Genomic DNA, 25,934 nt, shown 5'->3' on the forward strand with positions numbered 1-25,934 from the left:
GCTCTCTTTACTGAGCTACAGTGCTTTTTCTTGAGATTTTTTTTTAATTTAGCTGTGCTACGCGGCTTGTGGGATCTTAGTTCCCTGACCGGGAACTGAATCCATGTCCTCGGCAGTGAAAGTGCAGAGTCCTAACCACTAGACCACCAGGGAAGTCCCTCTTGGGATTTTTTTTTATAAGAGTTTCTGCTCTTAGATCTACATGCCCTTGTGAAATCCATCTAGCTAAATGAGGATAGAGTTCTAGATTTTGCAGAGTCCAAGCAGGGCCTCAAGACTAAAGATGATACCATGAAGATGATGATTCTCAACTCTGGTGGAACATTAAAATCATCCAAGGCAAGTTCAAAATATCTCAATGTTTGAATTTTCAATTAATTGACACCAAACATCTTGCAGAGAACATGGAACCCCTCTAGAAGACTCCCTGGAAGATTCTCTTGCACAATGAAGGTTAAGAACCACTGTCACAGGCAGTATCTGTGTTTGGTAAAGGGTGTATTCTATGTACAGTCAGCGATTGCCACCAGCAGAGGGCCTGCTATGTCTTACACAAAAGCTTCAAGAATGTGACTGATATAGAGCTCAGCTCTCCATCAAAGCCCTGTTCCGACATCATGGGAAAGAGGCCTAAAAACTTCCTTCTAACCAGAAACCTGCAGGAACCAGTCCACAGAGCATGATCCCAAACTGCTGGCTATTACAGTAATTTCACTGGGAAGCTGTAGATTTTCACTTTGAAAGCCATCTTCTCTGGCAACTTAGACAAGTTTTAGGGGAAGGCCCTCGAAATAAAACTAATGGCTAATTAAGAGCTTTCTGAAGGCCAAAAGCAAAGCAAATCTAGCAGGCTTTAATTTTTTTCTTAAAAAATCTGTGCATACATTTATCCTTTTCTAATCAATTTTAATGCGTCCTTTGTCTCCCAAAAATATGCTAAAGCAAGAGCCCAAAAGTACAATATGTTTGCTTATGCATCACTTCTGATACTTTTCTCATTTGTACCTGTGGGATTTTAATTCATAGAGGTGACTGAGTTATTACACAGAGAGGTCAATGCCATTGGAAGAAGAATTTATGACTTATATTTCCTAAGAGAGGGGGACATCTCATGCCCATAGGGCCGCAAGGGAAACACCGGGCTCTGGGAAGCGGCAGGTGCAGGAGTGAGGGGAAAGCTAGGCCAGAGGCCTTATTGGGGTTTCTGTGGGAAACGCAAGGCAGGGCAGAGTTAACAGGTTAGGGTTGGCTTGTTTGAATATTTATGGCAGGCTTTGGGCTATAGGCATGTTTGCCTGGCGCTTAGCCCTGGGATGATTTAGGGCAGGGAATATACTGCTTTGGTGTATGAGTGTCTTATGGAGGAAGCAGTTGGGAGTATGGACTCCAGATTGGTTAGTTTGCATCTAAAAGGTGAACTCTTGGCCAAGCCCTTTGCTGCCTCTCAGAACTGGCTGGACCTGGGAAGGCAGTCTCTCCCCAGTATTTCTGAGATGTCGAACATCACAAGATATAGACGATTTAAAAATGTGAATAACACAATACTTCCATCTGGACAAAGAAGTTGCATGAGCAGGGAGTTGTGTGAGCTGGAAGATCGAGTGGCCGTGTTGTGGGCAAAGGCTCCTTCAGCTCCAGTGCAGCTGGTCAGTGCCAAGGGTCAGTGCGTGGCCATTGGTCAGCAGGAATACAGTGCGAGGGTTCTCTTTCAACCTTCAGGTGAGTGAGAAGATGAAGTGAGGAAAGAGTCTCAAAATCTGACCCTATGTGCTCTGAAAAACAGGAGGGGTTTTTTTTACTTGTCAATCCTATTTATGCAGTTTCTCCTAGATATTTCTAAAATTTCATTGATTTATTGGTCTGAAATTAGCCACAAACAAAGAATAGGAAAATTTTTCTTTCCTCTTCCTAAAACAGAAAAGCCTGAAACAGCTGAAATCTTTAACCTACTAGATCTTTTGAACTAAAAACATATTCTTTTCCAGAGTCTACATTCAGCTATTTCCAGAAAATCTCTGGACGCAAAATTTGGGGGCAATATTTTCATTGGATACTTTATAGAATATTTTTGTTTTATACTTGGCTTTGGGCCTGGTAAATGAAAGCACATTATAAGGAAAGTCAGTTATGATCAAATACTACAATCTGAGGAAACATGAAAAAAGTGATAAAAGAAAAGAGCGTAGTTTTCTTCTTTTTATGTCTGTGTTTTGGGATCAAAATAACAAAGCAGCTATAAAGTTCTTTTGAGTAAAAATATATATTGACACAAAATAAAGGCTGCTTTGCAAAGGAGACTTGCACCCCTGGTGAGTCCAACTTTAATATTTAAAGCTAAAGAGATCCGAGGAGTAATGCAGTTTTATTTCCTCTTTAGCCACTGGTAATTGTACTTAGCCTGAAGGACTGAGAAGTCCACCAGTAGGGGGCGGTGTAGATAAGACCTGTTCGTAGTTAAGGCAGAGCCAGAGAACAGCATTTGCCCCACCTGCCGCTGGGTCCTGTTCTTGCACGGCCTGTCTAAGCACAATACGTAGATGCTTCTACTCTCTCAGTGTTTGGAAATGATCACTTCACGCTCATACTGTCCCTTTATGGCCTCACCTTAATGAAGATACTATTGGAAACTCACTGAATTAGTTTTCCATTTATATTTAAGCAGTACTTACCTCTATAAAAGTCGAAGAGGAAATTTGCTCTCTTTCTCTGATTCCTAAGTGTTTAACATTTAAAAGGTGGCACTTTGCCTCGACTCTCTTCCACCAGAGGATTAAAGGAAGAGTTTTATTGATTTAAGGACAGCGAGTTTAGGTTTTAATTAACTTAAGTAATTTGCCTAATCAATTTCATGAATCACTGATTTTGTATTTTATATATTGTCTAGATTCCATTTATGCATCACCTATATTCCCTGAAACAGGGTTTTTCAGGGTCTGTGAATGAGTTAATTTTGTTACATTTACTTTATTTAATTTCATTTTAATTATTATTATTTTGGGGATGAGGCACAAGGTTGGAATGTGAGTGGGGACAGAGGAAATCAAAAGAGATTTTTGTTGTTTTAGTTTTAGGGGTTTTTTTCCCCCCTTTTTGCAGAGTTCCGTCTTTGCTTTAGGCTCCCTGAGTAAAAAACTTCCAAACCACACAGTGACGTTCCTTGGCGTGGCTTTGCTGTGGTCTGTCGGATTCTTCAGGAGTCCTGTGAGGGCTGTGACGTGCCTCATTACTGCGGTGGGAGTGCTGTGTGTAGGTGGTTATCGTTTTCTGCTATTTAGTATTGGGAACCAAGGGAACAAGAATACAGTATATGCTGCAGGCATTTTTTCACGGATGACTCACATTCTAAATGATTGCTCTTTGTGCTACAGTTCAAATAATACCAACATGCCGTAGGAACATAATAACCAACCCAAATCGAGGTTACAGTTAGATCGTACATGCTTATTTGGGGCCTCCTCAGTAGAAGATTGTATATATACAGCACTGTAGGGTGCAGTTGGGGAAGTGGGCTATAAACTGTGTTCAGTAAGCATTTATGGAGGTTTACTCCACGTCAGAAATTTTACTGAGCACTGGTGATTTAGTTATGAGAAATCACCATCCTTGCTTTCAATCAATATGTAGTCTGTGAAGATATCATATAAAAGGTAAAGGCCATGTAGAATAGTATATAATAATCAGAAATAAAATGCAGAGTATATTCAAATATCAAAAAAGAATGGCTGAAGCAGCTTTTGAGTTTAAACATCTTGTCAAGAATTAATTAAAAATACATATCAGTATTTTAGAATGCAACAAGTCAGTAAGAATGAGCATTCTCCAACAAATAAGAACCAAAGATGATTGTGCCAGGCGCTGTGCTGAGTCATTCCCACGCTCTATCTAATTCCATTCACACAAAACCAGGGGAGGGAGGCAATGTAACTATTCCCCATTTATATATGAGGAAACTGAGGCTAATTAAGGTGAAATGTCTCGGTCCAGATCAGCGCCACTCAAAGTGGTCCACAAAATGGTGCTGGTCTGTGAACTGTTTATCATTGATCCATCACGAGTAGGTGTTGGAAACTTGACAATGATTTTACAGAGTAATTCTATGACTGTTGAATGACAGAAAACATAGGTTTGAGTTTTGTGTATTTTGTTTTTAAACTGTGGAAACATATAAATAGATTTTACCACTTTTAACCATTTTTAAATGTACAATTCAGTGACATTAAGAACATTTACAATGTTATGTGACTGTCACCACTACCTATTTACAGAACATTTTCATCACCCCAAGCAAAACTCTGTACCCGTTCATTACCCATTCTGCACTTCCCCCACACCCTGGTAACCTCTGATCTACTTTCTTTCTCATGAATTTGCCTATTCTAGATATTTCAAATAAGGGGAATCATACAATAGTTGTCCTTTTGTGTCTGGCTTATTTCATGCAGCATAATGTTTTCAAGGTTCACGCATGTTGTTTCATATGTCAGAACTTCATTTTTTAATAGTTTAATAATATTTCATTATATATATTTTATTTTTTATACATTTATCTGTTCATGGATGCTAGTGTTATTTCCACCTTTTGGCTACTGTGAATAATGCTGCTGTGAACATTAGCATATAAACATCTGAGTCCTTGTTTGCAGTTCTTTGGTGTCTATATCTAAGAGCAGATTTCTGGGTCATATAATAATTCTATGTCTAACTCTTTTAGGAACCACCAAACTGGTTTCCTCAGCAGCAGGAGATTTTTTTTTCCATATTTTTTCTTATGGCTTTGAGCTCTTCCTAGTGTCCTTGCATTTCAGCCTGAAGAACTCCTTTTAGCATTTCCTGTGGGGAAAATACAGTGGCTTCCTTGGTTACTGTGACAGAGAGGGATGCACTGTTCACCAGACCATTTCCTTTTCCTCCCGGCCACTCAGCTAGACTACAGTTACCAGCATCTTTTCCTTTGCAGGTGTTAAGTGTGACATACAACTAGTTCTAGTTAATAAAATGTGGAGGTGATACAAGCCTAGTCCATAAGACTTCCCACATGGGCTGCTTCTCTTGATCTTTCTTCGTCTGCTGGATAGAGGCAGAGGGTGATCTCGGTAGACGCACATTGAAGATGGTAGGTCCTCTGCAGGCTGCGTCCCTGAAAGGCTGCATGAGACAGGGAAATCCCTTAGCATCCCTTCCCACAGAACCATCACTGGATTTCATTTTTTAACATTCACTAATGCTTAAGCTGTTAGTATTACACCTTTGAAGTTGGAATGTTTCAGTTATACCAGTTAGTGTTACCTTCACTCATTCATACAACCATCTGAGTCATTTACTCAACGCGCCGTGTTTTCCCTGATTTCCATTTCCAAAGCTCAAAACATGTAGTGTTATGCGATTCCTCCAAGCTTCATAATCCTCATCTAGACTTTCACCAAATGTCACTGATTTCTCCTTATGGAGCTGTTCCTTTCCAATATGTATCATTCGAGTCTATCTCTCTTCACTTCAGTTATTCCCTTTCCATGTTGGTCCAGGTCCTGTGCTGAGATTATAAAGAGAAGTAAGAAAGGCATTGTTTCAATCTAGAGTCTGGTGAGCACACAACAGTGTCCTAACTAAACTTTCTTTTCTGGACCATCTAGGCCACCATACACACCTTCTCCAAATAAATCTTCCCCGTATACTTTATTTTGCATATTCCTACGACTCATTAGATAAAGGGTGTGTCTTGATCTAATGCGAAGCCCCTGCTCCTATCTGTTAGTCACCCATTTTCTCCCACTCTCCATCACAGTGCTTTGATTTCTTCATGGCACCCTTCTTTCTGTTTCCAACACATCACATCACTGGTTCCCAAATCCAGGTCTCTGGGTTGTATCTCACCTGTTTCGCCTTTTCTCCATGCAGGTTTCCAGTGTTCCTACCTCCCCTACTTATGAAGACCTGCTCTCAGAAAACACCAGGAAACTCATTTACATTCAGATTTGCTCCTGATCACAGTAAAAGGTTCTTCCACAGAGGATTTCCTTTTCTTTTTTTAAAAAAATCTATTTATTTATTTATTATTTATTTTTGGCTGCGTTGGGTCTTTACTGCTCTGCGTGGGCTTTCTCTAGTTGCAGCGAGCAGGGGCTACTCTTCGTTGCGGTGCGCGGGCTTGTCATTGCAGTGGCTTCTCTTGTTGTGGAGCACAGGCTCTAGGCATGCGGGCTTCAGTAGTTGTGGCACATGGGCTCAGTAGTTGTGGCTTGCGGGCTCTAGAGAGCAGGCTCAGTAGTTGTGGTGCACGGGCTTTGTTGCTCCGCGACATGTGGGATTTTCCTGGACTACACCTCGAACCTGTGTCCCCTGTATTGGCAGGTAGATTCTTAACCACTGCGCCACCAGGGAAGTCCCTCCTTTTTTTTTTTTTTTAAACTGAGAACAAAAGTCTAAATAAAATAAAAATGATTTAATATATGATAGTTATGCCCACAGATTTTAGGAACCAAAAGTAGATTTTCCACATCCCTAGCACCAGACCATCGGGTTCTTCTCTGATGGGGGTCAAGTACTATTTTGGACTTTGGACGTCTGGGTGAGGAGGTGAAGCCAGACTCTAGAAAGCTTCTGGCTGGTTCAATGTTATTTCTAGAACAAAAGGGAAAAAAAGACACAACTGAGATGATCAAATCTTTAAACTAAATTTTACTTCAGGCAAAACTAGATACGAACAAGCATAAGACAACCAAAAGAAACCACAAGACACAAAAATTACTCTGACTAATTTCTTTTTTCTTTTTTTTTTTTTTTGCCACACCACGTGGCTTGCGGGATCTCAGTTCCCCAACCAGGGATTGAACCCACATCCTCGGCAGTGAAAGCACCGAGTTCTAGCCACTGGACCGCCAGGGGATTCCCTAATTTCTTTGAACCTAAAGTTCTTGTGATTTCTCCTAGGCTTAAGGCAAATGGACCACAGTAGACTGTAAATGATGATAGGAGGAGATAATGGACCAGGTTTTCAGTCTTGAAAATAATATGAACATATTTCACGATTACAATACAATGCTGCCATTTTAAAGTGCAGTTCATTCACAGATCTACTGGCTCATTATTTAACTTATTTTAATGAGATGGTGCCTCTTGAAATCCTAAAGGTTAAAATGGGACATGTCTTATGCTTCCTAAATTTATTCAGAATCAACTACAAATCACAAGGAGGGAACACGAGTGTCAGCACTGTTGGGCATGAGCACATTCTTTTTTTTTTAATTTAATTTTTTTTTTTTTTTTTTTTTGCGGTACGCTGGCCTCTCACCGCCGCGACCCCTCCCGCCGCAGAGCACAGGCTCCAGACGCACAGGCTCAGCGACCATGGCTCACGGGCCCAGCCGCTCGACGGCACGTGGGATCCTCCCGGACCGGGGCACAAACCCATGTCCCCTACATCAGCAGGCAGACTCTCAACCACTGCGCCACCAGGGAAGCCCATGAGCACATTCTTTAAAGTATATTTTTCCTTCTTGTCCCTTGATTGATGAGTTTAATACATTCTAATGTACATTGCCCGTTGCATAAGGCCAGAGGCTGCTAGTTGGGGGATAATGAGAATAACGCCATAATGTGAATCTCAAGGCGGTTTTAAAATTGGATTTGTACTGCTGTGTTGCCCTGAAAGTGTTCCTATGTGAAATCCATATTTTTATGTGACATTTGGGGAAATAAAAAGAAAAACAAAATGTACCACAGGAGTCAACATACATACTTTGACTGTTCTGTTAAAAAACAATCTACCTGTTTTGGTTTTTGGAAAATCTACCAAGGAAGAAAGATGTTTGTAATTAATATGCCAACAGGAAATATCGCCAAGCTGATGCGTCATCCTGTCATGTCCTGATGCAATATGGTCCCGGCATTAGCCAGGAAACGTTCAGGGAAGGAGGTGAGCTTTGATGACCCCCTAACTGGATATGCAATGCCAGTTCTGGGACTCTGGGCATTTCTTTCAACTCAGACTGAGAGTCCTTTAAGAACCTTTGTTTGGCAGCTACATTTTTATAGCACACCACTAATAAAATAAACCATAAAGTAGAATATTCTGCCCAAGGCCTCCATGTAATTGAATACTGGCTCTATTCCCTATGAGCTGTATGACTAGGTAAGTTATTTAGACTTTCTGAGGTTTAATAACCTCATCTGAGCAATGGGAACAGGAAAAGCCACCTTAGAGGGTTTGTGAAGATGAAGCTATTCACACACATCCAGGAAAGGACTTATTAGGCCTCGTTAGGAAATATTAATTTCCTCTTCCTTTAGAAGACTATTTACGCTTATTTAACCATGGCACCAAGTCAACACTCGCTGCAACCAAATAGTAATGTTCTGACAGTATGGAGTTAAAAGGGAGTAGAGCGCCCTCACTCCTGTGTGGCCCAGTGGCGCGGAAAGCAATGCAGAGCAGACGCTGTGCGAGCCTTTGCTATCACTGGCCTCGCAGCCAAGGCACTGCAATACTTTTCTATTGTGAATAACAACTTGCCACATGTTTAGCAGCCTAAAACCCCCGTCTCTAATCTCCTGGTTTCTCTGGGTCAGGAGTCCAGGCACAGCTTGACTGGGTCCACGGCTGCAGTGGAGGGAGTGGCCCCACTGGGGCTCTCACCAGGAGCTCAGTGTGCTCCTCCAAGATCATTCAGGGGTGGGCAGAATTCAGTCCCTTGTGGCTGTCCAGTTGAGGCTCTCAGCCTAGAGGCAGCCCCTCTCCAGAGCTGTTCACAGAGCTGTTCACAGCCCCTCTCCAGAGCTGTTCACAGCAAGCAAAGCAAGCTTTGCTTTCTTGCCTGAGGCCAGCAGGAGAGCATCTCTCTGACGTTTCACCTGGTAAAGGCTCCTCTCATGGTGTTAGGACCACCCAGGATGGTATCACTTTTGATGAACTCAGTCAACTGATAAGTAACTAAATCATGACGCTGATACCCCGTGTCAGGCACAGGCTTTGCCCACACTCAAGGGGAGGGGACCCTACAGAGCAGGTACAACAGAGAGTACACGTCCTGGAATTCTGCATACCACAGTCATGTGGCCCAGATCCAGAGAAACATCTTCAGAAGAAGGCAACCTTCAAACGGATACCTGGTTCTGATTTTCCATGCTTATTGCTGATGAGCAAGGTTTAATCTGAAATAGCAGCAGGCTTCTCAGCATTAGTTGACTGGTGGCTAGAGATGCTGGGAATACCAGACTGACCAGTGGGATAGGCAATCCTCAAAAGCCAAATACTCATTTGGAACAAAGTGTAAGGAGCTGGGCTAGAGGTGGAAAATCTGCATGCCAGGTATACTCAAGCACTTGGCAGAGATTTTTAAGCTTCTTAATAATTCTGAGACTCTGGTTTTATGTAAGATGAAGAAATTGCATCTCAGAGAGAATAAGTGACTCACACAACACCATGCAGCCGATTAATCTGTGGGAGACTTGGGTCTTAAATATATGTCCACCTGCCTTTGTCTCGGTTTTTTCCAACATAGCATTGCACTTTTCCTGTTAGAAGCGGGGTCCATCACACGTAGAACTTTTTGTCATGCGTGTCCTGTAGTATGGTCATGGACTATCCCTTGAGGTACGCTAGGTGCACACAGGAATGAGCGTGGTCAGACTGAACCTCAGCATCTTGAGAGAACAGAGGCATGATCTTTGTAGATTGCTAAAACATAATCAGGATAAAGATTTGGTCATGGAGGGTGAGATTAGATTGCCTTATTCAGAATTAACATTTATAGAAGATTGAAGGGGGTGGAGAGATAAGTCCCTCTTCTTTAGAATGTGAAACTGTTGGCTTGCTTTTCCAGGAGTTTGAGAATTGAATTTACTGCCTATGATTCAGCAATGCTCAATCCAAAAAACTAACATAAAAATTTACCCTAGGCTAGTGACATGCCCAGACTTGTAAGCAAAACTACTTTGGGGGTTGCCATGGGTTGATTTATGTCCCCCCTCCAAACCCTATGTTGAAGTCCTAACTCCCAGTCCTTCAGAATGTGACCCTATTTGGAGATAAGCTTTTTAAAAAGGCCTTCAATGTAAAATGAGGTCATTAGGGTGGGCCCTGACCCAATATGACTGGTGTCCTTATAAGAAGAGGAAAGATGAGTGCAGATGTGTACAGAGGGAAGACCATATGAAGACAAAGGAAGAAGACAGCCATCTACTGCCCAAGGAGAGAAGCCACAGAAGAAACCAAGCCTGCCAACACCTTGATCTTGGACTTCCACCCTGTAAGAAAACAAATTTCTGTTGTTTAACACTGCGTCCCCAACCCCGGCCAATCTGTGGTACTTTATTCTGTCTGTAAACTAAGGCAGGGGGGTGCTTCCACAACCACAGTGGATTCTCAAAGAAAAACACAGTCTTAGTAACTTTCATCTCTCTGTTTATAAAAGAATAGCAAATCAGACAACAATCTACCATGAATGAGAAGATTATTTGGACTTCAAGAGGTTAAAAAATTAAAATTGCAATCTGAAGTAGAGCATAACATAAGCACATTTAAAGTGATCTTGTCACCATTAAGAAAAGGTTAAATTCTTCCAACAACAAATACGCAGAAATTGAAAAACTAATGTACAGAAATTCAAAATATAATTTTTAAGGTTAAAAAACAAATAGGCCTATTAAATAACATATTAGAGACAGGTAAAAAATTAATAACCTTAGAGATAAATATGAGGAACTTACACAGCATTCAGTAAAAAGGGAAAAATAAGTGAAAATTATAAGATGTTGAGAGACTTGGAAGATAGAATGAGGAAACCAATATACATCAGAATGTAAGAAAGTAAAATAGGATGAAGGAGAAGTAATGAAGGTCAGAAGATGATGGAATAACACTACTACATTTCTGTGGGAAAATTGCAGTTAAACAAAAATTGTAATGAGATTAAACTAAAATAATTTATCAGGAATTTTGACTTTCTTATTGACTTCATAAAATGAGACATATGTATCTCATTCCCTGACATACATATCTATTTTTTTTCCACTTAAAAAAAAAAACAGCTTTGCAATCGACTCTACATGGCTTACCTATGTCACCAAAGGCAGTGGTCACCTCTACCTGGTGTCAGTTTTGGGGGGATGGCAATGTGGTAGGGAAACAAGTGCTAAACCAAGGAGCTCTGTTCCTGTGCATGATTCATTTAGCCTCTCCGATGTTATGTCCTCATTTGTAACAGAAGGAATTGAAGGTTTTCTAGAAGACAGTAGCAAGCTTTGGCATCAGACAGACCTAAGTAGAAAGCCTGGTTCACCCACTGACCGGCTACTGGGTCCTGTGTGCTCAATAAATATTTGTTGAGAGAGTTGCTTGTCTCAGTTACCTGGTCTGAAACTTGGGGGTGGCACACCCGGATCAGATGACTGCGCTGAGGACCGCTGAGACTCTGTGTGACTTGGTTAGCCTTGTGTTCAGCTCAGAGCAAAGCAGACAGAGCAGGCTGTGCTTTTCATATTTCTAAGGTCCCTTGTAGTTCTAACGTTCTCAGAACCCGTGACTTGATTTCAATGAGTGTAAAACAATTTGTAGGGAATGTGGGAACTAAGTATTTTATATTGCGGTTTCATGGATCTTGATTTGACAAATATGTTGCAGTAAACTCATTATGTTAAACATGAACTGGATGTTTGGGCTTTTTCTTGGAAGCTTTTACTTTATTACAGTGGATGCAAAGGCTGCCCCCTTGTGACAAAGAGTGAGGACCACAGGCTGTAACCCATTCCTCGGGCTGTAGCCTTAAACGTTTGCTGCAGAGATGACCCTTCCTGACAGCGTGATGGAAGCTGTGCACAGGATACGTTTCCGTAGGTGGATGCATGAGAACATCTCATTCCAGAGAGTCGCTGCTGTTTCTCAGTGGAGGCAGTTTCAGCCCAACTGTATTTTAAAAATAGTCGGTGAATAATGTAAGAATATCACTGTTACACGGTAGCTTTCAATCAACGCTAGCTCTCTCCCACCTTCTCTTTCTGACGCTTTAAGGAAGATGGTTTGATAGATGAAGTTTCAAGCCCTATTTTTCTAGTTAAAGTAGCCGTGTGAGAATGCAATATGTCTGCCTAGTAGTTTAATTTTTTTTTAGTTTTATCTCATGATGAAGTCGTGCTACAAATATTCCCCTTACATTGCAAAAATGTATAGCACATATCAAACAAAAAGACAGAATTTAATTTATGGTTCCAATGGTACAACAGAAATTTCCTTGTCACTTCCTTACTATGCTTTGTGTTTGGTATGGAAGGTTCTCACGGGAGACCGGGGGTAGTGGAGGTGACCAGATGCTGAGGGTCAGCTTCCTCCAGATGCAGGTGCTGAGACTGAATTTGGAGTGTAGGCTATTTATTAGGAGTCAATGTCTGTGAAGAAAGGGAGAGGAAGCAGAATCGGGTAGTTGGGAGAATGCTGACGGTAGATGCCAAGGACCAAGGCCTGCCAAGAAAGCCTCAGCTAACCCAGCGAGCTCTGGACAGAGCACGTATCCCATGTTGGACCAAAAGGACCTTTGTGCTCCTGCCTGGCTCAGCTCTGGCCAGAGCGTGACCCAAGGCTCAGGGACTCCCTGCACCTGGACTAACTGTGAAGGATCTACAGCAAATCTCGACAGGAAATCTGGGAGCGGGGCTGCACGTCTACCACGTGTCACTGACAAAGGAGCGGGGACAGAGAACGTCAATCCATCCCCGTCTTTAATAGACAGTCTTCTTGCTGATGTTCATATGCAGCTTAGCTGCAGGTCTATTCATTTCTGCTGAAACCTCTACCTGCTCTCTCCTGCCTTGGTCTCCTCCACAGCCACCAAGAACAGGGCTGTCCTTCCCTCCACAATTTCTTCTCCTGCTCTGCCTTTGGCTAAGCTTGCCCTTCTCCCAGCAGCAATGCTAGTCTGCATCACCGAATTGAACATAAAATGATAATGCCTTGCATTTTTTAAGTATGTATGTTCTGTCTTAACTAAACTGTAAGCCAGGAATTGCAAAAAAAAGTTTCATCTTGCACTACAATGCTGTCCATTTGTTAACGGCTGCCTGGAGAGAGCTGTGTTGAGAAGGATTCTGAGTCTGAATCCAAGCTCAGTGAAAAGTAGAACCATAACCACCAATGACCTTCATGGTCACACCGGGGAGAGAGGGGACATCTTTTCAATATTTGCTTTCCAACCCTGTTCTCAACTTTCCACTGGTAGTTAACATGGCAATGTATACAAAACAATACTTCACACTTCTTGCTGAATATAGAAATGAATTGCCCTAAGCCTCTCAAGGGATCTTTAATTGTGGAGAAAAGTCCCTTATAGAGAAGTGCCTGTGACGCTTACTCAGAAATGAAGTCGCTGGATTGTGAGGTATTTGATGGTGTTTTGTTAAATACTTCCGTATTGCTCTCTAGCTTTACGTGAGGGGTTCTGTAATTAGCTGACCTGATCTGTAAGTAAATGAGTCCAAGTCCAAAGGCCTGAGACTCAGTGGGGGCGGGGTTGGGCGGCAATGGCGTCAGCTCCTATCCAAGGCCCAAGAACCAGGAGTACCAAGCCCAAGGGCAAGAGAAGATGGGTGTCGCAGCTCAGGCAAAGGCAGCAGATTGGCCCTTCCTCTGCCCTTTTGTTCTCTTCAGGCTCCCCATGAATGGCTGATCTTTACTCAGTCTATTGGTTTATTTACTAATCTCTTCCAGAAACACCCTCACAGCTACAACCAGAAATATTTCACCAGCTATCTGGGCATCCCTTTGCCCAGTCAAGCTGAGGCATACAATTAAATGTCACAAATATATTCAATATGTTGGTGTCTTTTCTTTCAGCACCTTTTCTACTACCTGTCTATATGCACATATTCAATCTATATTAGAAATGATTGTAATTATACTTATCACACAATTTTGCCTTCTTTATTCATTCAATTCTCTCTTGTGAGTTTCTACGTCACTAGCAATTCTTCAAAAACATTATGTTAATGTTATTGCCTAATATTCCACTGTGACATCCCTATAACCACAACCGATTCCTCCTTTTTCCTATGTAATATTTAGATTATTTTAATGTTGCTTTTTTTTTATTATAAGTAATGCTCTCTGAGTCATCTTGGCTTTGTTACACCTTTGATTTCCCAATGTATTTCTGGAAATGGAACACTGGCTCAGAGGCTAGAAACATTTTAAGATTCTTCACTTGCTTGATGAGCCAGAAGGTTTACCAATTTATACTTGTACTTGTATTAAATGAATTTTTCTTTACACCATCTCTAATACCATTTTTGTTGTAAAAATATTTTCTATTTTGTTATCTAACTGGGAACAATCATATTAGGTGGGATCTTGTCTAACATCCTGCTTAGAGAAAATACAAAAAGCCCTTGTTTTCTAGCACTGTGGTACCCAAGAGAATATAGTGTTTGTTCATGTTTGTTTTTTAAACCAAAAATAACATGGATCGGTGATACCGAAGAGAAGTTTAATATTAAAGTAAATGCATTTTTTATAATTAAAAAAAACTTGATTTAGTCTGCTTAGGTAAATTTTACCTAGCATATCACTGAGTTGCAACTGTCATGTCTATAAAATGATAAATGTTTATGAAGTGCGATGCTGATGTCACTGGAAAAATTTTTTTATTGGAGTAGAGTTGATTTACAATGTTGTGTTAGTTTCAGGTGTACAGCAAAGTGATTCATTTATATATATATATATGTATATATATATCTTCTTTTTCAGATTCTTTTCCCTTATAGATTATTACAAGATACTGAATATGGTTCCCTGTGCTCTACAGTAGGATCTTGTCACTGAAAATTTGAAACTTAAAAATATATTTCTGTTGTTTACTTGATTAAACTAACTCATCAAGTTGAAATGAAGAATTTCTGATGGTTACACAACTTTCTATTTATGTCAAGCTTCCAGTGTAGATTATTTCTGCATTAAAGGCATCCAACGACCCTTTCCAGCAGCATCAACCCACCTCATACCCCAAACCAAACTTCTAAAACATACACCCAGAAGAGGATGTTTGCAAACATGTAGACAGTGAGACACATGATTTTTTCAACTTTGTAAAAATTCCCCTTTGTAATTCCAGTATGCGAAACCACTAAAATACTATAACCAAAAAAAAAAAATTTTTTTTTTCTAATGTGTTAGGTTCACAAAAGCATCTTCGGATATGATATTCAAAGTGGACTGCTCTGCAGGGAGAATAGCAGAGGGGGCACCAGCGATTTCCCAGGACACCAGAAACCAGCACTGACACCTTTCCTCTTCATCAGCTCCAGGCTTTACAGTGAAGAGACTTCTCCCCATTAAACCCCATTCCACGCTAGAAATAAGGGCGAAAACCAGCACACAAGCCCAGATTTATGATGGAGCTGTGTGCCTGCCCAGGAAGTCTTGGAGTTTTGCTCTCATTCTCAGCTTCATAATAAAATGCAAAAGAGCTGGGGGCAGTCAATTCAGCTCATTGGATATTCTCAGCAAGTAGTAACTAATGGATTTTAACATAGAAAATTATATCACTTTCAGACAGTTAATAATATCAAGGTTCTAATTTACCTTAAAAGAGTCCATAACCCATAATAGAGAAAAGACCTGACATAATTGCCCTAAAAGAGATTAGACATTCTTTGCATCTAATTACACTGAGCACGCATAATTTAAGACACCAGAAAATAGCAAAAAATTTTAATCAATATTTTCAAATCCTCCAAACCCTGTCTTCTAGATTCTGCCTTCTTCCCCTTGCAAAACATAAGAACAGAAAACAAACAAGGAATTAAACAAAGAAAATATACACTAGGGTTGTGAATAAGCAAGCTAAGCTCAGTTTTATTTTATTTTTTATAATTTATTTATTTTTGGCCACGCCACATGGCTTGTGGGATCTTAGTTCCCTGACCAGGGACCGAACCTGGACCCTTGGCAGTGAAAACGTGGAGTCCTAACCACTGGACCACCAGGGAAATCCCTAAGATCATTTTTTATTTTCTCCTTTCTTCTCTGCTCTGGCACATTTGCAAACAAAGTCCCACCCACTGAAAGGGCAAATGCTTCCAACAGAAGAGGGAAGAGGCAGAGCAAATGACCTGAATAATCCACAAGCCCAGAGAGCAGCCTGGGGATAAGAGAGAGCTGTCTGGGATGAAGTGGGCAAGGGCAAATGATGACTGTATTCACAAATAAACTATCTGTCTTCAGAAGCTTTTTGAAACTGTGTGATGCTATGCTGATAACTCCCTTGCAGAAAGACTTTTTTTTGGTAAAGGCACAGACTAGTTCTTATTTTTTTATTTACTTTTTTATTTTATATTGGAGTAGAGTTGATTTACAATGTTGTATTAGTTTCAGGTGTACATCAAAATGGTTCAGTTTTACATATACGTATATCCATTCTTTTTCAGATTACTTTCCCATATAGGTTGTTACAGAATATTGAGTAGAGTTTCCTGTGCTATACAGTATGCCCTTGTTGATTATCTATTTTATATATAGTAGTGTGTATATGTCCTGATTTATCCCTCTCCACCACTTTCCCCTTTGGCAACCATAAGTTTGTTTTCGAAGTCTGTGAGTCTGTTTCTGTTTTGTAAATAAGTTCATTTGTATCATTTTTTTTTTTACATTCCACATATAAGTGATATCATAGGATACTTGAGAAAGACATTTTTAAGGACTGAAAAGATGCAGGGAAGAGCAACAGGAATAACTCTTTGCACGGGCTTCCAGAATAAGGATGTTTTGCACCTGATCTGCATCACCTGTGAGTGGAGTGATTGCAGCCCCTCAATCTCCCCACAGCGATGGGGCTGCAGGACGTCACCCCACTGGCAGCAATGACTGAGATATCTAAGTCCCGATGAAGAGTTCTTGGATGAAATCACCTGAAAATCCTGCCATCAATAGGTGTTGGTGTTAAACTGGAGGAAATACATTAAAATATTTTGCACAGACTAGAAGAATAAATACACAATTTTGGCCTGGGGGCCAATAAGCCCTACCACTTACGATTAATGTAATCAGAGGCATAAATAGGACCGTTCATAAATAGTCCTGGCTTTATTTTCTAAGCTGGACCTTATAGGCAATAAATTAGTCATTTAATCAGAAATTATTTTCATTGTCAAGGGATATACAAATGATGGCTATTTTAGCTATATTTTTGTTGGGTGTATATATAGCCCATCCTCAGGGAATGGAAAAGACGTAAAAACACAGGCTGCTATACTGGGTGGGAAGTTTGAATAAAAACAAAATAAGTTGCAGAAACTCAGTGCTCTACGCAGTAATCATTTTTGTTGGGGATCTATTTTGTTCCTGCTAAAATCCAAGAAAGTCTAGTACATCCCTTCTTACCTTCAAAGCAGAAAGTTTTCAGTAAGAGGGAGAGAGCAAGAAAGCAAGCAGGTGGTAGTTATTTTGCAGAATGTACTTTAAAAGAGTGGGGACACCTCTATGGAGCCACAAATTAACTAGAACTGGAGAAAAGCAGTCAATGGGGTCAGAGAGAAACCTGGTTGGATCTTCAATATAACTTCTGAGATGTCTCTACCATTAATATAAATCTAAATGGAAGTGCCCTTTTATTTTATTTTAATTTTCTATTGGGGTATAATTGACATATAATGTTATATTCGTTTCAAGGGTACCACATAATGATTCGATATTCGTATATATTGTGATAGGAAGTGTCCATTTAAACAAGAATGGACAGAGGAGGGTCCAGATAGAAATAGAGCACACAACTGGCAAAATGTTCTCGCCACCCCTTCAGTGAGGAGACATTGGAAGTTAACACTGAAACCTCACTGAATACTATTTGTGACTTGTTATATTATTACATACAAACGTATATGTAAATATATGTATGTGTGTGTGTGTTTTATATATATATATAGTTAATGGAAGCTTTACATACTTTCCATTCTGTGCTTCTCAGAATATACCTCAGAAAGACTTTTTTGTTGTCTGAGTGTGTCACCTGTGACACATACCCTTCAGGCTAATTGTGACTTATATTTCGCACTCATGTCTCACGTCCACCTCATTCATTCATTCATTTAATATACGTTTACGAAGCTCTCGCTATGCCCTAGGTACTGCACTTGGCAAATGAAAATTAGTAAGTAAAGCAGAACCTCGCTTTCAAGAAATTCAGCATCTTTGTAGGGAGAATGAAATTAAAAGAGACAAGTCTCTGAGCAATCATCATCCCTCTCTTGTCCAACTGACTCTAGAAAAAATTTCACCCAACTCATTCACTAGTTCAGACCCCGTGAAGATACATGAATCTTCATCAATCCATCCATTATTTGTTGAATGTAGAATGCTGGGCTGGCTTTAAAATCCTGGATAAGTCTAACTACTCAGTATTTACCCCAAAGTGGAATGTCTCATAGTTAATTAAGTGTAAAATGAGCATGACTGAGTCAGTTCTTTCTTCAGAGATCCGCTGGCTAGCTGGAATGTGATAGGTCTACTTATAGGACAAAAACAACAACAACAAAATTAGCCTATGGCTATCCAAGATGGTTAATTTGATTTAGTGAGGGAAACTGTGAATAAATATTAACACCCAGAAGAAGCATAGTGGTTTTTGTATCATTAGTCATTATGTACCAGCCATAACTTTTAATTATATTACTTGGACCGTAATAAGACAATAAATTCAGGACAGCTTGGATTTTGGCTTCAGAAACCTGGCGTAACGAGTGCAATTTGTAAATACCCACAATGATATTTTCTTCAATTTTGTTGAAGGCTGAATTACCCTTCAACAAATCAATCAGTCTGTCACATTTGCACATATTGAGCTAAAGCAGAGGAAACAGGAAAAGCTAGCAGCCAGCAGCCCCTCCCTTCGGAACCTTTGAGCGCTCACTTCCCGTCATATGATGGCCAGCCTTTCATGGGAAGGACCGTCCCTGTCACCGTTCCGTCTGCTCTGAACAGAGGGAAGAGAGGACGGTCATATTCCACACCAGGCTTCTAATCCTGCCAGATCGCTGTGGTCTTTGACAGTATGCAACACGTTATTAGAGGACAGATCTTTCTATGTGCATGACAAGCTGTGGATTCGGGCAGCCCCCCGGGGCCACCCGCAGGTAGAGCACCGAGTGTCCGCTGCATGTTTCCCCAACACTGAGGAAGAGCGCGGACTTCGGCTCTGTCAACACCAGGCTCAAACGCGGTGCCTCCACGGTGTGATGTTGAGCAGGTTACCCCCTGGCTTCGGTCCTCTCCTCTGAAGCTGGAGGAGGCTGTAGAGGCAGGTGTAGCGTCACGCAGGAGCACGTGGGCTCCGCACCAGCCTGGGATCGAAGCCTGCTGCTTCGTGTGCTGATCAGATGGCCACAGGCAATTACTCTCTTCTTCACTTCCCTCATCCTTAGAATGAAAATCCTTGCATCGCTTCCACAGAGGGTTCTTGTGGCAATTAAATGGGTTAATGAAGAACATTTATTATGACTCTTTTTGTAAAGGTTGAGATGAATTAATTTTAAACCTTAGAGCAGTGCCTGGCACACAGAAAACACTAAAAGATGGTGGCAGTTATTATCTCATTGTGGTAACTTTAAAAGATGTTTTACATGAACCGTTTTATTCTGACCTAGCAGAGATTTTCTGTCCCTTGATGATTGCGTAAATGTATAGCGGCGTAACTATCACAACCTTAATGTAAGTACGAACGATTATTTAAACCAAGCACAGATGTACTCAGCGTTGGGTTTTTTTCCCCTTCCATTGGTCCAGATTTTAACACAGCAGACAGTAACGTTCTCAGATGTTTCTCTGACTCCTACACGTGACTTTCGTCTTTTGGGAACACGAGATGTATTGTCAAGGCAACAAAGCACCTGCGATGCGGGGTCAGCTCCTCCTTGGGTTGAAAGGTGAAGTTGACTGTTAAGGCGCTGCTTTATTTATTTATTTTTTTGCTTTTGCATGTTTTGTTTTGTTTTAATAAATTGCAGTAGGTATGCTGGCCTCTGAACTTTCTGCTCAGGTTGGAAAGGAAACATAAATGGTTACCAAGTAGGGATTTTGGTTATATAAACAGCCCTCTGAAGGTTTCATGCCGGGGAAAGCAGCAAAGAAATTGAAGCAGATTTGGAGAGAAAGAAAATGTACATTTTTCCCTTATATGATTTTCTTGTTTTTAAAGATACACCCAATTAGAAGGCTAATGGGATATGCAGGAGTAAATTTCTAGTTTATTCCCTTTGCTACTATAGAAGACTTGCAATAGAGACATTCAATACTTTAAATAACCCAAAATGGAATTCTACATTGTTACTATACAAGGGCTCTCCAAGTTTAACAAGATATATTTTGGCCAGGCCAACGAAGAAACATTTCTCCAAATTTATTGGGCAATATATTCTTACTTGTCCTCTGTATTTCACAGATAATAGAAGTAAAAGCAGATTTTGGAGGGGAAAGAAGGGTTCATGGAGGGGCAAAATTGTTATTATGCTGTAATAATGTAAAAAAAAATCATCCTTAAATATAATTTCCTTACGTCTTCCTACAATATCTTTGTAGAGATATAAATTCCATTTCCTTTTGTTCTGTTCTCAGAAAAAATTCCCAGCAAATTGTCAATGTTTTTTGCATAATAACCATTGATTTTTCTGATATTAGTGATTCGCTATGGTTGTTTATCTTCCAGATCCTTTACTTAACAAGAGATATTTTCTGAGAGTCAAGAGTGTTTCCATTTTGTTCCCTTAATTAGCCTTTAGACATTTGTGCTGATGACAGCATGTAAGGAGCTGTGCAGCCAAGGCTGTTGCTCAGTGCTGGGACCTGCCCTCATCACGTTATTCCACGGGAATGTCAGGCTCACCGCCCACGCATCTCTGCAAGGAACAGTCTTTGTCACTGACCAAATGAGTAACTGATTAGCTGAGCCTCTGAAATGTCTCTTCATCACAAAAATCAACTTGCGTACAAGAAATGTAATATTGATACAATACAAATAAAACACTGATAAAAATGAACATCAATTAATGGGATAGTGGGAAAAGCACAGATATTAGAAAAAAGTAGAAAAAGTACGTATCATGCTTTCTTTGCAGGTTATTTGATTTCCTAATCTTGCTTTCTTATTTGTAAAATAAGACAATGATAGCCCACTGAAACATTTTGAAAATTAAGCAACTCAAGGTATGTAAAGTGCCTCAATTCCCTTCACATTAACATAAGAACTCAAAGAAAAAAACAGTATTCTTATTTCCCGGCTGACTGGTTCATCTGTCCCCAGCAGGCCCCTTCACAGAAGCCCTCCTGCGACTAGTTCACCCTAGATTGAGTCTGAGGTCCACCATCAGTAGCACCAGAGCAGAGCTGCATTCACCATGATTCAAAAACCAAGAAGTGAACTATAACAAAGGTCAGATGACAAGTACATCCTGAACTATATTTAAAGTAAGCATAAGCGCCAGAGAAAAGGGTTTGGCAATCCAAGTGATCACTCTGATCGAACTTAAGTTTATGTTTCAAACATTACTTATATTTAGGTCATTCTAAATTGATAGCATGTAAACCAGAGATCTCCAAACTGGCCAAGGAGAAGGAGAGCTTGAGTCTATGTTATGTGGCCACTGAATATGATAGGGTAACGCTTGACCATCCACATATTTATCATATTTCAAACCACTGTCAAAACAAACTCTGAGAACTAAGAGATTTCCACAACTGCACATAAAGAGCCATAACATTACACCAGCAACAACTAATGAGCAAATATAATAAAAATAAATGATCATATTCCCAGTAGCAACCAAACATATGGTATCTAAGAATAAATCCAATAAATAGATTGTAAGAACTATATGGAGAAAACTTTAAAGCATTATTGGAAGATGTAAAAGAAGATTTCAATAAATAGTGAAGTAGAACATGTTCAAAGTTAAAAAGACTGTATCACAAGGATGTCAATTTCCTCCAAATTAATCTATAAGTTCAATGCAAATCCATTCTAAAAGTCCCAATGGAATTTTTGTGGAAATTGACAAGCTGATTCTAAAATCCTAAAAGTAAAGAGTCAAGAGTAGTTAGGATACTTTCAAGAAAAAGAAGTTGAGAGACTTCCATACCAGATAAGGCAAAAATTAAGGCTATAGCAATCAGGACAGGATGGATGTGATAGACATACAGAACAGTGAGAGTCCAGACTCACGCGTATGTGAAAACAGGTGGAATTATGAATTAGTGGGGAAATGAGGGGACATTTGATAAATGGTTCTGGAATCTTTGCTTATCCACACAGAAAAAAATTCTTTTAACATTCCAAACACAAAAATAAATTTAAAATGTTTTAGAGATCTAAACATTCTAGAAGAAAATATTAAAGAAAAATATAATGTCATAGAAGGGAAGAATTTCTTAAATAACACATATTTTTAAAACTACTTAAATTTAACATTTCTGTTCAACAAATTATATCATAAATGATGTTAAACCAAACTACAGACTGAGAGAATATGTTTAAAAATCATATAACTGGGGCTTCCCTGGTGGCTTAGTGGTTAAGAATCTGCCTGCCAATGCAGGGGGCACACGTTCGAGCCCTGGTCCGGGAAGATCCCACATGCTGTGGAGCAACTAAGCCCATGCACCATGACTACTGAGCCTGTGTGCCACAACTACTGAGACTGCGTGCTGCAACTACGGAAGCCCGTGTGCCTAAAGCCCGTGCTCCACAACAAGAGAAGCCACTACAATGAGTAGCCCTCGCTCGCCGCAACTAGAGAAAGCCTGCACACAGCAACGAAGACCCAATGCAGCCTGATTTAAATAAATAAATTTTTAAAAAATCATATAACTGGCAGAGATGACTTTTCAGAATTTATAAGGAAACTTCCGTGGCAATTGTGCACAGACAAATCATCCAATAGAAAATGGACAAAGGAGATGAACAGGTAATTTACAGAAGCGAAACCTGAATATATTGCAAATATGTGACAATCTCACCCCCCCAAGTAAATACAAATTAATCAGGTGCAATTAGACACCCATTAGATGGACAACAATTTAAAAGGCAAATGATATCAACTTTTGGTAAGTATGTGGAAAAATGAAGACTTATACCATGCACTGCTTTTGACAAGGTAAAAAGGTGCAACCACACTGGTAGCAAAATTTGATGATATAAATTTCATTAAAATCCTAAAACCAGTAATTCTGCTCATAGAAATATATAATAGGGAAAAGCTCTCACATGTGCTCAAGGAGATGTACACAGAAATATTTATGAAAGCACTATTTTTAATACTGAGCAACTGGAAACAATCTGTGTATATCAAAAGAAGAATAGGTGATTTAATTGTGATACATTCAAGAAATGAAATACTCTTATCAGAGTTAATGAACTACAAATATGAACATGGGTAAATCTAAAAAACATGATATTTAGTAAAAAATAAAATTTTAGAGCACATTTTTCAAAAAGAAATGCAAAACTACTACATAATGGTTTTAGATACATACATTTGCCAAATAATGTACATCACCTGTGATAAGAATTAATTCCAAATTCAGAAAGATAATCAGCTCTGGAGGGGCCACAAGGGAAATGACATCAGAGTTAGATACAAAAGAGGACTGAAATGTATCATTAGAGTCATATCTTTTTTTTAAAGCTTAAGTAAATATGGCAAAACATTTGTCAAAATATATTAATATATGATCAAGCTGGTGGTTCACACCTCTTTTAGATTTTAGGTATGATATGTTTCAGTTTGAGGATTTCTCCCCCCCCCTTTTTTTTCAGTTTTCGTGTCTCCCCGGAAATTCTCTATCTCTTTACCCTTTTCTGTAGATTCTCTTACATATTTATCTAGTTATTTTAAAAATTTTTGTCAAGTAATTTCAATGTTTGGGTTGTGTGTCAGACTGTTTCTATTAACTGATAATGAGCCATATTGTCCTACTTGTTCATAAGTCTAGACATTTTTGAATGTATACTGCACATGATTGATGATACATTGTAGAAAGTCTGGATTTTGTTATTTCCTCTGAAGAGTGTTGAGTTCTGTCCTAGTGGCAATTAAATTACTGGCACATATCATTCAATAAAAGGAACCATAGTTCCTTGGAGTAGTGAAAATAAAAATATGCTTAATAAAAAAGGGGGAGGGATGAGGAACTTACGGAAAGGACACAGGAGCCAAGAGGAAGGAGTTTCCAGTCACCAAAACTGGAACAATTTGAGTAACAAAATAATGATTGCATTGGATACTAACTCATAAAATAAAACAAATATTTGTGAATCCATGCTTATATAAATAAATAATTGAATAAACAGATACACAGAAGAAAAAAGAAAGCTCTTCCTTACAGAAGAATTCTAATTAATATACGTAGAAAGTATGAAGGAAATATAAAATAACATAAGGCAAATGCCATGATAATAATTGCTGCAGGTAAGATCTACCAATTGTCACTAAAATTAGCATTTTAGGAGAAGCGGTATGCGTAGTCTCAAAGTCTTACTCACAAAATATTCATTAAGTGTAAAAAGAAAAATATTAACTTTACAGTGGAGAAACCCCGCACACACCACCTTCTATCTAGTTAACAGCACCGGAAATAAGACATATTGATATCACATATCACCTGATAGGATGCAATAAAAATGGCATAACATGACTTCTATGCCATTCTTGCATAAAATGCAAAATCAATGTAATCATGAGACAAACCTAAACTGAGGAACATTCTACAAAATTATAGACCAGCACTCATCAAAAGTGTCAAGGTCACAAAAAACAAGGAGAGACTGAAAATTGGAGATTGTCACCCTTGGAGGAGATTTAAAAAAATGTATCAAGGGATCTTGAATGGGATCCTGGAACAGAAAAGGACATTAGTGGAAAAATTGATGAAATTTGAATAACGCCTGGTCTGGGGTTTAGTTAATAGTATTGCACCAATGTTAATTACCTGGTTTTGATAATTGTACTATGATTATGCAAACTACTAGCATTAGGGGAAGGTGGGCGAAGGGCGTATGGGAATTCTTTGCACTGTGTTTGCAAGTTTTCTGTGAATCCAAAATTATTCCAAAATAAAATGTTTTTAAAAATTACCAGCATATCACTGATGATGTACAGTCTTGATTTAAGCTTTGTTAGGGTGGATTTATTCCTGTTTTGCCCTTAGTTTTAAGAATGTGGTTTTTAGTTTGGGGATTAATTAGCAGGAGTGTTTCCCAACATGTATTTGAACTATAACTATGAAATAGTGAACTTTTCTTTGCTCCTCTAACACGTGGCATTTTTGGAGTCTCAGTGAAGGTCTAGTGTTACCAAGTCCTTCTAACTCTTAGGCTTCAACTCCCAGCTCTTGTCTCTCCAGCATCAGGGCGGGTGCTGCTCCCAGCTGGGCTTCTCTCTCCTCATCTGTGCAGTTCAAAAACAGCAAAGGAGGGCTTCCCTGGTGGCGCAGTGGTTGAGAGTCCGCCTGCCGATGCCGGGGACGCGGGTTCGTGCCCCGGTCCGGGAAGATCCCACATACCGCGGAGCGGCTGGGCCCGTGAGCCATGGCCGCTGAGCCTGCGCGTCCGGAGCCTGTGCTCCGCAACGGGAGAGGCCACAACAGTGAGAGGCCCGCGTACCGCAAAAAAAAAAAAAAAAGTGGCAGATCTGTATTAAAACTCAGATGCTCTGACTCCATGCCCATTGCTTCTTGCAGAACAGTAGAAGGTGGAGAGAAGGGCAGGAAGCTCAGCCTGGTGCGAGGAGGAGAATGGAAGATGGCACTGTGGGCAGGCGGTGCGGTCCAGTGGTTCTTCCGCATGCACGGAGTCACCTCTTGAGATAAGCCTGGCTCTCTGCTTCGGGTTATGTCTTAGGCTAGCAGCGTCCGTGTGGTAACCTGTATTGGAAAAGGGAGCTACATTAAATGACTTGTTTGGAATCATCTT

The sequence above is a fragment of the Tursiops truncatus genome, chromosome 17, assembly GCF_011762595.2.
Source record: "Tursiops truncatus isolate mTurTru1 chromosome 17, mTurTru1.mat.Y, whole genome shotgun sequence".
In the NCBI taxonomy this organism is placed as follows: Eukaryota; Metazoa; Chordata; class Mammalia; order Artiodactyla; family Delphinidae; genus Tursiops; species Tursiops truncatus.